This window comes from Phocoena sinus, chromosome 7, assembly GCF_008692025.1.
Source record: "Phocoena sinus isolate mPhoSin1 chromosome 7, mPhoSin1.pri, whole genome shotgun sequence".
NCBI lineage: Eukaryota > Metazoa > Chordata > Mammalia > Artiodactyla > Phocoenidae > Phocoena > Phocoena sinus.
This window is the reverse complement of record NC_045769.1, coordinates 101,202,833-101,221,117: the sequence shown is the minus strand read 5'-3', so window position 1 is coordinate 101,221,117 and position 18,285 is coordinate 101,202,833. Positions and strand designations below refer to the sequence as shown.

At 37.4% G+C, this 18,285-nt stretch overlaps 1 pseudogene; it reads left to right on the top strand.

Moving 5' to 3' along the window:
- Window positions 1–1,577: 1,577 nt before the first annotated feature.
- Window positions 1,578–11,599, top strand: LOC116756389 (annotated as a pseudogene).
- Window positions 11,600–18,285: the final 6,686 nt, after the last annotated feature.

Sequence of the window (18,285 nt, the reverse complement as noted above, 5' to 3'; positions counted from 1 at the left end):
TCAGTGGAAATTTAAGTTGCCAATCAGACTCTGCTCTTCTAGAAGAGTTGATAAAGCATAAAAGAAACTTATACTTGCTAAGGAGAGGTCTAGAGCTCTCTTCTCCCTAGTGCTTACTACTGGTGATAGAAGTTCTTTTGGAAACACGTTATTTCAAAATTGTGTAGCTTGTTTCCTCTACACTTCCTTCAAAATACTTTTCTAGCTTTTTTGAGTACACTTTTTCATTTTTTTTCTTTTTTTTTTTTTTTTTTTTTTTTACTTATAAGACACCTGAGAATATTTTGAAATAATTGGATACAAAAGTTGACTGTATGGGGACTTCCCTGGTGGTCCAGTGGTTAAGACTCCATGTTTCCACTGCAGGAGCCGCAGGTTCTATCCCTGGTCCGGGAACTAAGATCCACATGCCCTGTGGTGTGGCCAAAGGAAAAAAAAGTTGAGTGTATGAACATATCTATTCCCAGAGCAGCTTCTACAGTTTTCTATCTATAAATGCTATGGTTTTTCATTAGACGATTGTAGGATTTAAGTACATTTACAAGCAATATTTAATATAAAATATATTAGAAGGTTTAGAGTGATATTTATTAAGAGAAAAGTAGATTATAGTTGTCTCCCAGAAAGACAAAGATCTTGAATTAATCTTTGAAAAAAACATAGATCTCACATCAAATGAGAAGTTTTCTTTTAGTAAATAAGGTTAAAATGCCTTTTCTAACAGCACAATGTTCATGTGATAGATGAATGTATCATTTACTAAAAAAAGACATTAAAAAAGGGCTTATCCCAAAAGATTTATTTCTTTGATCTGGCTAATCAAATGAAGAAAACAAGGAGTTTGTATATGTAGACCACAGCCAAGAAACTTCTCAAAGGGCTGACTCAAACATCTAGTTTGACCATCATCATAAACCTTCAAACTAGGGATATAATAACATTTGATAAATGAGAAATGAAGGCTAAGAGGACCTCTACTTTTATACTAGTTAGTTTGGAATTATCTACCTACTGAGGATGATCAGAAATGCTTGATAAAAAGTAAAAAACATCCTGAGAGCTTACAAGATTGTGAAACATTCTTAGAATAAGATCCAAGAGAAAATGGAAATTCAGAGAAATAAAACTGAGAAAAACTTTTTCTAGGGGATTTTTTAACTGAGTAAAGGAAAGTAAATGCCTGAGATGGGTATCAGAGGTATCAACAGCCTTGTAGGACTTGGATGAAAAACTGTACATTGGGTTCTTAAAAGCTACATCCCCAAATTATGGTTTAATTGGAAGTAGTTCAGACTTAGTGACTGTAAAGCAATTTCAAATCATTTCAAAACCTGGAGTTGAATGAACTGATTTAGATTGCCATTGTCTCCAGGCACCTTGCAAGAGAAAAAGTAAATCCTCTTTTCTACAAAAGAATTGCTACAAATAGTTTTTCAACTAAATGCCTGATTCACGATGCAAAAATAAGGTACACAGAAAGGAGAGAAAACCAGCAGAAAAATAAAATAGAATAAATAAAATAAAATAACAAAGACACCAAAAAACATTCCAGAAAAAAAAATTACCATGAAGACAACATGATTAACAAAGTTGACAAAATTTACACATATAGAATGACATACCCCAAAACTGGTAAATAATCTTTTTTCATACCAAGCACACACAGAACATTTACAAAAAAATGACTATATACTGATTTTGTTGGAAGCTCCCAACACCACCTCCAGGTTTGAAAATTTACAAGGAGGACTCACAGAACTCAGTATATGGTTGTACTCATGGCTATGATTTATTACAGCAATAAATACTGTTCTGGGCTTAAAATCATGCCTCTCCCACCCTTTCCCGAATTCATATATGGATGTCCTAACCCCAAGTACCTCAGTATGGGACTGTATTTGGAGACAGAGCCTTTAAAAGGTGATTAAGTTAAAATGAGGCCATTAGAATGGGTCTTAATCCAATATGACTGGTGTCTTTATAAGTGGAGATTGGGGCACACAGATAGATGCCAGGGGCACATGAACAGAGAAACAACCATGTGAAGAGGCAGAAAATGGGTGGCCGTCTGCAACCCAGGGAGAGAGGCCCCAGGAGGAACCAACCCTATCAACATGTCAATCCAGAACTTCTAGAATCCAGACCTTTGAGAAAGTACATTTCTGTTGTTTAAGCCACCCTGTCTGTGGTATTTTGTTACACAGCTCTGGTAAACAAATACAAATATCAAGAAAATCAGCAAAGGGAAAAGCCACATGTAGTAAAGTATCAAGGAAATCAGGCATAAGCTTCCAAAAGTCCTCTCCCAGTAGACACATAATTTCTCTAGCAGTGAGTTATGACAACATGTGTAAAACACACTCACTAGTCTCATTAAAGACTCATTTATTGGGAGTTGGTTATGCATGCACCCTCTGGCTATCACGTATCAAAATTACAGACTCCAAGAAGGAAAGCAGGTGTTCAGCATAAAACATATTGTTGTACAAACAATTTAGGCACAGTGAACCACTCTTACTAGTTTTGGGGATGACTGGAACCCCCTTGAAACCTAAGTTAACAGACCCCAGCCCAGGGCCAGCCTTGCAAGCAGGCTTTACTAAGGAAAGCAGTTTCAGCCCTGTTATTTCAACTTTTTTCTGCACGGTCCTCCTCTTGCCCTCTGGCCAAGGCATATTTACAACAAAATTATTATCAGGAGAACCCACCAAATTGCAGTGCTATCTCAGTGATAACCTTTAGGGGTCATGAATTTATTCAGTTAAAACAAATCCCGTTTACCATAAAAGTCTATCTTAGAAAACAAGTGCCGTCCTCCTTACCCTTTTTAACCTGGCCCACAGCATCAATTTACTCACAGCAGCATTCTGGTCTGTAAGTTCAAGTCGACCTGAATGCCTTCCAGGAGTAAGGCAGTGTCTTGGCAGGATACACACATAAAAAGTATAATCCCAGAGGGCACATGCAGGACATTATAATATAATAAAGAATTTATCATTGTTAGGGACCCACAAACAGGATCTATATTAATTAGGCAGTATAAGTTAATAGTGCCCTTGATGTGGTCTCCCACCCTGGGGCCTATTGCCCTAGGATTCTAAGTCCCGTCCACTTAACTCAGTTCAGTTCTTGGTTTCAAATGAACCGCCTGAGACAGTCAATTCCAAATAGTTTTGCTTGTCCCTGACACCAGTTCATCCTCATCGCAAATGTGAATGGCATCTGGAGGTGTTCTGCGTGGAAAGTGCTGAGGCCACCCGCTGCTGTCTCAGAGACAAGTGTGATCATAAGCCCAGCAGTAAGATTGATTCAAAATGCTCACAGCAGCTTGGAAAGTCAACACTGGGGATTTTTCTCTTTGCTTCGGTAGGAGGAAAAAGCTTCCAGGGACAGTTTTGAAAAATAAAGATCATTAATCCCCTCTTCATTCCCCATGTCTGCCCAGGTACCGGGGTTTTGTTTTTACTCTGTTAGTAAAAAGTAAGTGTATCTCGTTCAGCAATCATAACTTTATACTTTTTCAATTATCCCTACTGTTACCCAAATCATTCATGTAGAAAAGTTGTATGCAAGAGAGTCCAAGCTTTTTCTCCAGTTAAAAAAAGACAAAATAAAACAAAAACCAAAAAACGAGTCTTGTATACAACTTAATCAGAAAGACACTTCATGTTTAGAAATTAGAACAAAATCCTGAATTTTCAAAAATTTTTGAAATGAGTTTGTACACCCTCCATCCCTTTCATTCTGATCACTCACCTAGTGAGCAACCTACCAAACACAATTCCTTTTTCTGGAAATAGCTGCATTTAGTAATAAAATTGCTTACTGAATTGCGGCACCAGGAGAAAGTTGAGGGAAGTAGGCTCAAGCTATCGGTTTATGACTGCAGGCTATAACTAATCAGAAAAGCCAAACACAGGTCAACAGCAGTGAACATTCCCCAGTGGGTCAAGAGTCTCATCTGTCGGACGTGGGTGGAGGCTTCACCATCCCCATGATGTGCCCTCTTCCCAACTTTCAGCCTTTGGCAGAGAGCACAAGTTAGGAATGCAATCAGTCTCAGAAATATAAAATTGGTCCAGAGCTCAGATAGTTCCATCAGAGAATAAGCCCTTTTCTGTGGGCATTTGTATATGACACAGATGGTTTAGTCAGCATCAAGGATATTTTCATAGTTTATGATCCCACAGAGGGAGATCCTAAACCTGCAGCAGTCTTGGAATCTGAGTTCTGTTTGTTAGAGAAGTATGCCTGCCTCATTTTAGTATAGCACATGCTGAGGCCAAAACAGCCCATAACAGGCAATATTAGGTTTTAGCTTGGAGTTAGATCCAGGTAATGAGTATCTGAATTCAGATTCTAAAAAATTCAGTGGCTTTTCGTTAGCAGCAGCAAAGCCAAAATTCAATAGGACCAGACAGCTGTATTCCAACTCCAAGTGACAAGCAAAGATTTCCTGAGCTTTTTTTGTCTTGTAAGTCTGAGTGTCCAAACTGATCCACTCAAAAATATGCACATTAGGCTAGAAAAGTATCTGCCTCTAAGGGTCAGATATCTTATTTTATAAGAGCTCATAAGCAATTAAAAACTGTTTTTATAGTATCAAAATTGTATCTCCATCTGGAGATTGACTCTCTGTTCTTGTATCTCCCTTTATTCAGGGGCTCTAATAGTAGGCAAAAATCAGAATCAGAAACATCAGTTACAAAGCCATATTTTTAAAATACGTCAAGAACCTCAATTCCAACCAACTCACCCATGATAAAAAGCAAGGAATCTCTATCCTAAGAGCACATTTCTTTGCAGCTTTCCCTGATTGTGATGCTCCCTCTAGGATTTGTGAAATTACAAACATTTACAAAAATTTTATTATACATGCAGATGCAATAATCACAAAGTACAAAGCCAATTAAAAATCTCTTTATATGCTATTGTAAATTTATTATAACTTCTATCAGTAAACTTCACATTTACAGGTTTAAGTTCACAGTTTCTGGGGGAGCTCCAGAAGCAATGCACAGCGGAGGCAGGAGGTCTGCAGCAGTCGAAGAAGCAGTTAGGATGAAAAAATGGCAAGAGTATTTTTCCTTTTATCCCCAGTCTGGTTTATCTAAAGCTTTGATCCAGTTCTGGCAACTGATTTAATCTTCTTCTCCCACTTTGGAGGAGAAAAAATATAAACTTTTAACATTTCTGGGCTATCTAAAGATCACATTTGGGAACGTTTCGTCTCTTTGTTTCTCCTTCCACTGGGAAGAGAGACAACAACCAAAGACATTACCAGACAGCATTCTTTTCGCCTCACTGTAGTTGGATTACCAAAAATAGCTAGAGAATCCAGCAAGCTGATTCTCCTGGAGTAGATAAATCATTTTTAAATTCCATATGTAACTTTTACTTTTCACAATAGACAGCAATTCAGCTGCTCTTTCATACCATGGCTAACTTATAGACACCCAACAAGTAGAGGTTTATCCTTCTCCACCCTTTTAACTTGCTTTTTCCCAAACAATGTTTTTGCCATATTTCAGTGGGTCAAGGTCACGCTAGCACATACCACTTCTAACACCAACTATGTCAGGGCAGAACTCACAGGAATCAGTATAGTCTTACTCATGACTATGATTTACTACAGCAAAAGGATACAAAGCAAAATTAACAAAGGGAAAATGTGAAGTAGAGTCAGGAGGAAACCAGGTTCATGCTTTTCTCAGTCCTCTCAGTTACATCAGGTACTATTACTGTTAATTTCTTTTTCTACAGTATTTAATTAATCCAAACTTACTCCTTTTACTATAGACATTGTACCTTTTATGCTTGGAGTTGTTCATTTCTATTTTTGTTTCTGTTTTCATGTCTGCGCATTTTTATTCTTATCTGTGTCCAAAACTCTATTGCACAAATCTGCTCATTTCTACACCTCTGGTGCCTTCCACTTAATATATACCTAGTAGGTTAATAAATATTTTACTGAATAACAAGTTATAGCTGTCCTGTATGTTTCCCTTCAAGTGGGATCAGATATTTGAATATCTCCTTTTCCTGGAAACAGGCTATCTTCATAAGAAAGTGAAGAAGAAATATCTTCTAGCCTCAGCATTACATCACCACCATTTTAAAGATGTTGTCTTTATGCTTACTTCATGATGATTACTACACATACCTGCACTACCAAGAGCCTGTTTGATCATAGGGCTAAGCTTCCTGCACCTGGAGAAGGCTTTGTTCTTTAACAGTTTCATGCCCATTGTGAGTAACTCACTTATTTCTCTTGACTTCTTGGCATCTCCTGTTTTGTACTTGTATCACTGACTCCACAAACGTAAAATACAAACAAGAAAACATTTATTTTCAGAAATATTCAGAATATTGCTATCTTATTTTTTTTTTTTTTTTTTTTTTTTTTTTTTGGTACGCGGGCCTCTCACTGTTGCGGCCTCTCCCGCTGCGGAGCACAGGCTCCGGACGCACAGGCCCAGAGGCCATGGCTCACGGGCCCAGCCGCTCCGCGGCACGTGGGATCCTCCCGGACCGGGAAACGAACCCGCACCCCCTGCATCGGCAGGCGGACTCCCAACCACTGCGCCACCAGGGAAGCCCTGCTATCTTATTTTTAAACTGTACGTTTGAGTATACACTAAGTGCAACTATTCTTATTTTAAAAATCTGGCTAAAGAAGTAGATCTGTGAAGAGAGGCTTGGAAACAAGAAGGGCATTTCTGGGTTGTATACAAAGTCATCACAGAGAAAGAGTAATTTTTATGTTTGTTTTCATACAAAATGAGGTAAAATTTAGTATATAATATATCGTTCCTCAACTCAAAGCCAAGGTTATGAAGAGGTGAGAAGTCATGGGGTTATAGGTATTGCAGGAAAAGGAATTTTCCTTGCTTTTTCTTTTACATAGAACATACACTTTTTTTTTACCCTTTGTAACAGTGTAACCCAAGGAGATTACCACACATCTCTCTTGCCAACCTGCTGTAGTGCTCTGAATAAACAGAGTACACTCTTCTCTGTATGCCTGGGAATTTCTTTGCGCTTTGTAGCCATTATCTTGCTACCAGTCAAGGGGTGGCCCCTTCACATAAAATTCTTGCCTTAAATTCTTCTTTCATTTTAGTTTTTCTCTTAGAACTTGATCCTTCTAAGCATCAAGAAGATTAGAGATTGCTACTCTTACTTTTTTTTTTCCTAGTAGGGAGGAAAAGGAACTAACATTGATGTCTTTTGTCGAAGGCTCATCTCAGGATGATTCTTCAGTAGTTCTCCTACATGTTACCTCCTGTCAAATCTGCTCTGAATAGCCTCATATCCACCCACACCCAACTTATCTTACAAGTGAGTCTGGAAGAACAACTAAAACTATGCATATGAAACTTCATAAACTACAAAGATTAATTGAATTAAATGATTGATTTTTGATTTTTGCATATGTGATTGTAGTATCTGAATACTGTTGATAAGTTTTCTAAAGCAAAAATATTCTTACAGAAACATTAGAAAATATAGAAGGTTGTCACTATTCAGGAAGAAAAAAACTACAAGTAATTTATTTAAAACAAAATTTAGTGCATAAAGGAACCAACTGAAAATGACATCAAGAACTTATTCCATTTTCAGAGGAAGCAAACAACATTTTGCGTTAATATAGAAATACTTATTGCATAGTCCCACCAAAACTCCCAAATCTAGAGGGGTAAAGAAAGCATGGCAAGTCCATAGGATCTATTATTGGCTGAACTGTATCCCCTTGATATTCATATGCTGAAGCTTTCACCCCCAATGTGGTTATATTTGGAGATGGGGCCTTTAAGGGGTTAATTAAGATTAAATGAGGTCATATGAGTGGGACCGTAATCTGATAAGACTTGTGTTCTTACAAAGAGAGGAAAATACACCAGAGATGTATGGACACAGAAAAAAGGCCATGTGAAGACACAGCAAGAAGGTGGCTGTCTGTAAGCCAAGGAGAGAAACCAGTAGATATCAATCCTACTGGCACCTTGTTCTTGAACTTCCATCCCCAGAATTGTGAGAAAATAAATTTCTGTTATTTAAACCATTCTGTCTGTGGTACTTTCTTCTAGCAGCCCTAGCAAACTAATACAGGGTCCATAGGAACTACCTCACTTAGATTTATCTTCAAATTCATGATTTTAACTGATTTTAATTTTAAAGCAAGTGCTTTCAGAGGTTTCTCTCTGTCCAAGTCTGACTTCTTTATACAGAACATATAAAAATCAACAATTAGTTCAGCAGCTTCACCAGAAATAGAGAATACTCAGTCATGTCAATGGAACTCTCTCCACATTTCTCAGATGTTAGCTCTCTTAAGAAGTAATATAGTTTAAATTCATTGATCCTTCATTATAAACCCTAGCTTAGTATGAAGAACAGGCTGTTAGGTAGAAGCTACTAAGACATTTTGTGGGGCAAAGCAGATATCATGAGTACTTGATTTTTGAGTTTATAAGGATAAATAAATAATAGAAGATATCAAGAAATATAGTTGGAAATTGAAACACTGCATAATCTATAATCTTGTACATTCTTATGTATGCATAAGAATAAATACACAAATAGATGGAATGAAATAGAAAATTCAGAAAAAGTTATTTAAATTCATCCAAGAATAAATAAATTTGAGTAGAAAAAAATTTTAAGGGTATATGCTTTCATACTCAGAACACTTTTCCTGGAGATCACATCCAACCTGTCAGCTTCAAAAAATATATCTCTATGCTCACAATGTTCAAATCTCTATATCAAGCCTAGACTAGCCTTTTCAAACCCGTGTTTTCCTCAGTAAATTATTTTACAAAAATTATGAGCTAATATTTAAAAAATCAAAGATCTTTTTCTTACATGGCACATAAAAATAATGTTAGATGTATAAAAGAGTTGAACATAAGAAATAAAATGGGAAAAATAGGAAAAAAGAAAAAGAAACTAAGCTGTGGAGATAAATCATGTGTGTTATGAATTACAGGTGAATTTGTCACCTCGGTAATGTGGACACAGGTGATTTTTTTTGCGGTATGCGGGCCTCTCACTGTTGTGGCCTCTCCCGTTGCGGAGCACAGGCTCCGGACGCGCAGGCTCAGTGGCCATGGCTCACGGGCCCAGCCGCTCCGTGGTATGTGGGATCTTCCCGGACCGGGGCACGAACCCGTGTCCTCTGCATTGGCAGGCGGACCCTCAATCATTGTGCCACCAGGGAAGCCCCACAGGTGATTTTTTACTTACTGCTCTCAGAAGTTTGATACAGTCTCTCACTTTAGGATTAGTGATTAGCTAAAAGCAAATAGTGGAAGGGCCATGGAAATATAAGATAAAAAATATAATTAAAAATGAAAGAAGCTCTTTGAGGAAGACTCTGTCACCGCTGCAGAGGAGCCTTGGGTCACACGCATCTGCTCCTGACTCACCGCTCTTCACTTTTGCTGAGGAACAAGTCGGTCAGGAAGATGTGCTACAGTCATGGCTTTTAAAGAGAGCCGAACAAGTCTCTTTTTGAATTATGGTTTTCTCAGGCTATATGCCCAGCAGTGGGATTGCTGGATCATACGGTAGCTCTATTTTTAGTTTTTTTAAGGAACTTCCATACTGTTCTCCATAGTGGCTGTATCAATTTACATTCCCACCAACAGTGCAGGAGGGTTCCCTTTTCTCCACATCCTCTCCAGAATTTATTGTTTATAGAGTTGTTGTTGTTGTTGTTTTAACATCTTTATTGGAGTAAAATTGCTTTACAATGGTGTGATAGTTTCTGCTTTATAACAAAGTGAATCAGTTATACATATATCCCCATATCTCCTCCCTCTTGCTTCTCCCTCCCTCCCACCCTCCCTCTCCTACCCCTCTAGGTGGTCACAAAGCACCGAGCTGATCTCCCTGTGCTATGCAGCTGCTTCCCACTAGCTATCTATTTTACGTTTGGTAGTGTATATATGTCCATGCCACTCTCTCACTTCATCCCAGTTTACCCTTCCCCCTCCCCATATCTTCAAGTTCATTCCCTAATAGGTCTGCATCTTTACTCCCTTCTTGCCCCTAGGTTCTTCTGACCATTTTTTTTTTAGATTCCATATATATGTGTCAGCATACGGTATTTGTTTTTCTCTTTCTGACTTACTTCACTCTGTATGACAGTTTCTAGGTCCATCCACCTCACTACAAATAACTGTTTCATTCCTTTTTATGGCTGAGTAAAATTCCATTGTATATATGTGCCATATCTTCTTTATCTCTTCATCTGTTGATAGACACTTCTGTTGCTTCCATGTCCTGCCTATTGTAAATAGAGCTGCAATGAACATTTTGGTTCATGACTCTTTTTGAATTATGGTTTTCTCACGATATATGCCCAGTAGTGGAATTGCTGGGTCCTATGGTAGTTTTATTTTTAGTTTTTTAAGGAACTTCCATACTGTTCTCCATAGTGGCTGTATCAATTTACATTCCCACCAACAGTGCAGAAGATTCCTTTTTCTCCACACCCTCTCCAGCATTTATTGTTTCTAGATTTTTTGTTGGCCATTCTGACTGGTGTGAGGTGATACCTTATTGTAGTTTTGATTTGCATTTCTCTAATGATTAGTGATGTGGAGCATCTTTTCACGTGCCTCTTGGCCATCTGTAAGTCATCTTTGGAGAAATGTCTATTTAGGTCTTCTGCTCATTTTTCAATCAGATTCATTGCAGCACTATTTACAATAGTCAGGACATGGAAGCCACCTAAATGTCCATCGACAGATGAATGGATAAAAAAGATGCGGCACGTATATACAATGGAATATTACTCAGCCATAAAAAGAAATAAAATTGAGTTATCTGTAGTGAGGTGGATGGACCTAGAGTCTGCCATACAGACTGAAGTAAGTCAGAAAGAGAAAAACAAATACCGTATGCTAATGCATATATATGGAATCTAAAAAAAAAAAATGGTACTGATGAACCTAATGGCAGGACAAGAGTAAAGATGTAGACATAGACAATGGACTTGCAGACACAGTGGGGAAGCTGGGACAAAGTGAGTGTAGTAGCGACATATACACTACCAAATGCAAAATAGATAGCTAGTGGGAAGCAGCTGCATAGCACAGGGAGATCATCTCGGTGTTTTTTGACAACCTAGAGGGGTGAGATTGGGGGGTGGGAGGGAAGCTTAAGAGGGAAGCAATTATACTCCAAAAAAATAAAATAAAATTATACTCCAGAAAAATAAAATAAAACAATAAAGATAGCAGAAAGAATCCCATGGAGACACAGGTGGTGATTCACCAGATTAGAATCACCCTCACCAGCTGCAACATGAAGCCTTTGGAGAAGGTATGTGCTGATCTGATCATTGGTGCGAAGGAAAAGAATCTCAAAGTGAAAGGACCGGTTCAGATCCCTACCAAAACTTTGAGAATAACAAGGAAACTACAAGGAAAACTCCTTGCAGTGAAGGTTCTAAGACTTGGGATCATTTTCAGATGAGGATCCACAAGCAACTCATTGACCTGCACATCCTTCTGAGACTGTCAAGCAGATCACTTCCATCAGTATTGAGCCAGGAATCGAGGTTGAAGTCACCATTGAAGATGCTTAAATCAACATTTTTAATAAATTGATAATCAGTTGTTAAATTTTGTTGATTTTTATTCATAATACTGACAGGCCTTAGGAATAGAGTTGTGCTATGGAATTCATTCCACCTTTTAAGCAGAATAATTAAAATTAGATGGATAGGGCTTCCCTGGTGGCACAGTGGTTGAGAGTCTGCGTGCCAATGCAGGGGACACGGGTTCGTGCCCCGGGTCCGGGAAGATCCCACATGCTGCGGAGCGGCTGGGCCCATGAGCCATGGCCACTGAGCCTGCATGTCCGGAGCCTGTGCTCTGCAACGGGAGAGGCCACAACAGTGAGAGACCCACATACCACACACACACACAAAAATTAGATGGATAGCCAAAAAAAGAAAGAAAGAAAGAAAAATATTAGGATATTAGGGACTTCCCTGGCTGTCCAGTGGTTAAGACTCCACCTTCCAATGCAGGGGGTGTGGGTTTGATTCCTGGGTGGGGAGCTAAGATCCCACTTGCCTTGTGGCCAAAAATACAAAACATAAAACAGAAGCAATATTGTAACAAATTTAGTAAAGACTTTAAAAATTGTCCACATCAAAAAAATCTTTAAAAAATATTGGATTCATTCAAACAAATAACCAGTATCAAACAATTCATTAATTAGTATTTATCACATACTCACTCCATACCATTACACTGGTAATGACGTATTGAATAAGACAGGCAATAGACCTGTTGTAATTGAGTTTACATTTTTAGGGTGAGGATAAGCAAAATGTGAAAGATGAAATTTATGAGTATAAACATCAAAAAAGAAGGTAATTTTGGAAAAAAAAAGTAACATATCTGAAAAAGTAGCACATTAAGCTATTCTTAACATTCTCATTACAGTGTGAATTAGATCTTTTAAATATTTTATTATTAAAACACAGCTTTGGGCTTCCCTGGTGGCACAGTGGTTGAGGGTCTGCCTGACGATGCAGGGGACGCGGGTTCGTGCCCCGGTCTGGGAGCAACCCACGTGCCGTGGAGCGGCTGGGCCCGTGAGCCATGGCCGCTGGGCCTGCGCGTCTGGAGCCTGTGCTCGGCAACGGGAGAGGCCACAGCAATGAGAGGCCCACGTACCGCAAAAAAAAAAAAAAAACACACAGCTTTTGGGGAGGTTATAAGAGAGGGGAGAGATGTAGGTGTCTTGAGAACCAATGGTATTATTCAAGACTATGAAAGTCCAGATGGACAGAGAGGGTTTAAGGGGGAAGAGTTAAAACAATTTCTCTTATTTCACAAATAGGCCTTTGGAGAAAAGGCCTAGGTTTGGGATGACAAGAACTTAGATTTTATCCATAAAATGTCACTCTAGCTGTATAACTTGGGGAACTTTCTTGGTTCTGTAGGCCTCATTTAAACAAACAAACAAAAAGTTGACTCTCCTACCAATCACATTTTCTGTAGGCACTGAATTAACATATGGAGAGCTTCCTACAGATATACATCCTAAGGTCATAGAGTAGTTAATCAGTTATTTTCCAATTAGATACATGCTGGCTGCTACAATGACTATTATACCTTCACAGGGTTGTTATGATTTGATATGATAGAATTCATATGAAGTGGCACAATAGAAGACAGTTTATATTTTTATATCTCACTAACTGTTCATTTTATGCAACTGTATAATTCCTTTAACTTCAAGTATATAAAGAAGCTGACTGTACTGTCTTCTTTTCCGTCTTGTTTCCATACTGGAGAGGGGAATTTCTCATCATCCAGTTGTGTAATAAATAATGTCATGCTGTTTTCGCTTCTAGGAGGTTTCCTAAGTATCCATCAGCTGAAGAACAAAGATGGAAAGGGAGAGAGATAGGGAGTTAGAGAGTGAGAGAACACAGCATGATACCAGAAGGGCATTACCCATGAAACTATGGACCTTACAAGGTTATGAAAACCCAAGGTATTGGGACTTCCCTGGTGGTCCAGTGGTTAAGAATCCGCCTTCCAGGGCAGGGGATGCAGTTTCGATTCCCTGGTGGTGGAACTAAGATCCCACATGCCGCTTAGGGCAACTAAGCCTGTGTGCTCTGCAGCCCGCACACCACGACTACAGAAGCCCCACATGCCACAACTAGGATCTGATGCGGCCAAAAATAAAATAAATAAATATTTTAAAATAAACCCAGGTTATCAAATGACAGGTCCCAAAGATAATTTGGATATGTCTGGAAGAAGGGTAGTTTGATAACATTGGGAATTTCTGTTGATAATTACATTTTTAAGAAAATAAATAATGCTGATGCAGTCTTTGCAGAGTTTCTTAGGTAGCCAGCTTCCCTAGTACCTTCCAGCACTGTTTAAAGTAACCAACCAGCTAACTAACAGCCTTTGTGGCTGCAAACAGATAGGTAAGAGAGAGAAAGGAATTAGAGTGGTGGTATGGCCAACTGAAGTTGGGTGATCAATAAGAAGAGAGCTGCCATAATTGTAACATAAACCAATAGAGGACAGCACAAAATAAAATTTGACGTATAGAGCATATTTATAAAATAAGATGTATTCAAATATGGAATACATTGCTAAGTACTGTAGTATTGTACTACTCTCTATTAAGAAAAATGGGAAAGACAAAGAGAAATGGTTCCTTGCTCTTAAGGAAGAAACTTTATTTGAGGCAGCAATAGCTATCAAGGTAAATTTAAATGGCTTGAGTACAACTTCAAGGGAACATGTTCTAGAACATCTTGGAATAATTCAGAGCCTACTTAGGTACACCTAAGTTATGTGGGAATAAAACCAAGGGTGTTCATCTAAGTCAGGATGAATCCAGAACTTTTTTTTGAGGTCTACTAAGATGGGTCCTGAAGAAAGTTTAGGATATAAGTGGACTGATTTAAGTCTAGCACAGTATCTTCCCCTTGGAGTGTTCAACAATAACTTTTAAATGGGTGAAAAATGGGGAAGTTTCCTGACTAAAAGTAAGAATATGGTCTTATGTGTCCAGATAACATTTTTTGTTGTTGTTTTGTTGTTGTTGTTTCTACTGTGACTTATGGGCAAGTGGCAATAAATAGAATTCTGGCTACTTTCAAGCCATAATGGATCTTGAATACAAGGCTGATGATTTTCATGCTGATCCTTCTATAAGGAAACATAATTATGAAAATAATGATGTTTTAAAAAGAAAAAAGAAAAAAAGAATAGTTTAAGACACCATAACAAGAGGTTCTAGGCTACGACAGCAACTCCATGGACAGTGATAGAACAATTACTTCTGAACATTTCATCATTCTCCCTTCAACCTCCAAGTGAAAAGAGAAAAAAATTAGAAAGCTTATCCCATTTATCAAGGAAACTTTATTGTCACCTTAGGCCAAAGTAATTTTATCTTCCTCAGAACACTGTAACACAATAAGCTGATTGCCTTCGAAGTACTTTTCTTACACATATCAATTTAAACTGAATTCAGGAAAAAATTCCAAGGAATTCACCTTCAAACCTAAAAATAAATTATATGTATAAGTATATACATACCCATGTAACTATATCGCATACAGTTATATGTAATATATATATATACTCATATACAATTTTATGTAATAAATTTAATCATATATGTAAAATTTGAGCAGAGGTGCAGGAAGTATGGGCAGGTAAGCATCAGGCATATTGCAAATGAATATTATTGTTCTTGATGTAGTCATAACTTGAAGGATTTTAGTGAAAATAATCCAAGTTTTAATAGCTTGTTATGGGTATTATGTTTGATTTTATCTAAATCCTTACATAAGGCTCACATGTCAGATACAACAGTTCTGACAAATAGAAATTAGAGTTGCACTACCATACATAAACTACCTCTCTTTGAACACTTATCTTACTTCACATTTTCTTTATTTGTATAATATTGTCAATCAACACAGTATCCGTGTCTCTAAGAGATATTTATACTCCCATTCCCTTTAAATGTACTCAACTGAGACACAAGGCAGGCTAGAAGATGCCCCAGACTGACGAAACTGCTTAGCTCCAATACACACACAGAAGCAGAGGTCATCCCCTCGGTCATTAAAAATATTGTCATTCGTTCCCTGGGGAAATTTAAACCTGTAAACACATGTTACAATTGGGAAAATGCCAGTCTGTGCTCTATGTCCTTCCTTCCCTACTCCTCACATTTTCACTCTAATATGGGATTGGAAAGTTCAATCCACATCCATTAACACCTTGAAAAGCCTTTTTCTTTTCCTTCTCCCATTCTCTAAACATTATAGTCATAAATTATTGTCTTGAATTTGTTCTTCTATGAAAATTTTTAATTAATTTTCTTTACCTTGCAAGTTCTTCTGTTTATATGCCCTTGGGAGAGTTTAATAAATAGCTCTTTACTATTCCTTGAATTAAATTGATCCCGGAGTACTGTTTAGGAGGTTATATTTATTCTTTACAGTTTTTCACATTAAGTCCCTAATATAAAGTGTTCATAGGATCTCCTCTCTAGCATATCTAATTCTCTGAGCCTTTTGATCCCTGTGTCCACTATCTGTCACAGTGGTTAGGGCATTTCTGGTTTCCACTTGTTGGTTCTATTTCCAAGGGTCTTTTCCGGAGTGTAAAATCCTATAAAATAGAAGATGGATCCCCTATGAACAATCTCAACTTTATCCAATTTCATGTTTAAGGCCCTTGATCTAGAAGTCTCAGAATCCATTCATATAAATACACTCCCAATTCTTGCTTGTACTTAATAGCTAGTTCTGCAGGTCATTTAGTGTACAGTATTCTTCCTCCTTTCAAGGTCCAGCACTTATTTGACTCTATTATGTTGTTTTAATGACGTAATGGCCAAAAAGTAATTGAAAGCAGATCAATAAAGGTTTTTAATCATCTTCCAGTATGGGGATAGAACTGGCCTTCAATAGGGAGGAGCAGGACAATAGTAAATGCCATGGGAACTCAAGATTTTTAAATGCATCACCCCAGATGTCACTAAATTCGAATCTTAGAGTTTCCTTCCTTCCCAATCAGAATCTTGACTTTGGGGTGGGAGACCTGCTTTGTTAATTGTATCTATAGTATTCATTGTTCCCATGAGCATCCATCCAGTTATATGGCCTTATAATTTCTGTTTTCTCTGTTAATCATAAGTATCTAAAGCATTGTACACCAGTGCATTTCCCTTTCACTGGTATACAACCCAGAACAGGAGAAAATTTGATAAGGCCATGAGACATAATTTTATATTTGGGAATTTGGGGGATTGGTATAGCTATGCTTATCTCAGTTCTGCAGAACCATTGATGCTATGTCTCCCTGGAAAAAGAAACCTGGAACTAAGATTTTTGTTCTTACCTAAAATGCTTCAAGTCCTCAATTATCTTCAGTAGCCTGATAAGTCATATGATTAGGTGAACGTGTATTCCCTTATATCACTGCTAAGTTTTACTTCAACAGAAACCTTTTGAAAACCTTTGGATATGAACATTTTCATACATAGAAATCTGCTGAGACTAGTTATGCATTTAGCTTAATGATTCCTATTATCATTTAATTAAATGGGATTTAAAAATGGGGCAAGTACAACGAACTGGGGACTAAACCAGTTTATTGTTTGTATTATCCTAGAAAATTCTTCTCAATATTTTCTAATGATTAAACTCAAGTTAAAGTGGAAGACATTTGTCGCTAGCTTTTTTCTGTCTAGCTTTAAGAATTGTCCCTACTCCTTGGATGATTCCACGTCCTCAGATTTCTATATTTTGGTGCATGGAATGATACTATTAATGTATTCTTAGTGACAAAAAGTAATGGTAACCTTCTGGATTTCTTTTTGTTTATTTTTTTCAAAACAACCATTTAAGAAAAACAGAAAAACCAACAATAACTAAAAACAAACAAAAATACTTTTTTTTATTGGTCAGCTATTGCTATATAATAAAGCACCGGAAACCTCAGTGACATACATTCTAACAGGCCTCAGTGTGGGCTTCCAGGGAAGAAGGTGGAGAAAAGAAACAATATACATAGTATATTACCTTACTGATAAGTTGAGATATCAACTGGACAAACAAATTACATTTACCTTTTAAGACATTTGAGAAAGTCAAAAGAATAAAAGCTAGTTAGTTATTTAAAGTATTTATTTAATGTCTTTATGTCATGTACCAGGCATTGTGCTCAATCCCAGAAATGCAAAGTTGAGTAAAGGAGACACATTATCTTCCTTCGGGAAGCATACATTATGATGAGTACAAGAATGAATGTTCAAACTAAAACCTTGGATTCTCACTCCGCAAACGTTTTTACCTGTGGCTAAATTTAAATTGGTGTAAATTTGCATAAGTAAATTGTCATTTACTTATGTAAAATAAGTGAAAAAGAGATTTTTAAAAATTCAACTCTTTTTTAATTTAATTTTAGTTTTTGTAACTTGTAAATTTATAAGATTATAAGACCCAGAATTAATCTTATCCTGTCCCTTACTTGCTTGCCATTTTGAGCAATTCACTTAGTTTACCCTAGTCAGTTTTCTTATATGTAATGTAAGTATGATTGGTAATCTTGATTCTCCCAGCTGAAAATATTCTCTCATTCTTCCTTCGTGCCATTTATAGATTAACCTCTTAAATTTCTGCCCTTACCATTTTCTCTATTTCTTGCATCAGCATCGGGTTAAAAGAAAGGCAGAAAAGTAATAAGATTTCCTATTTGTTTTGGT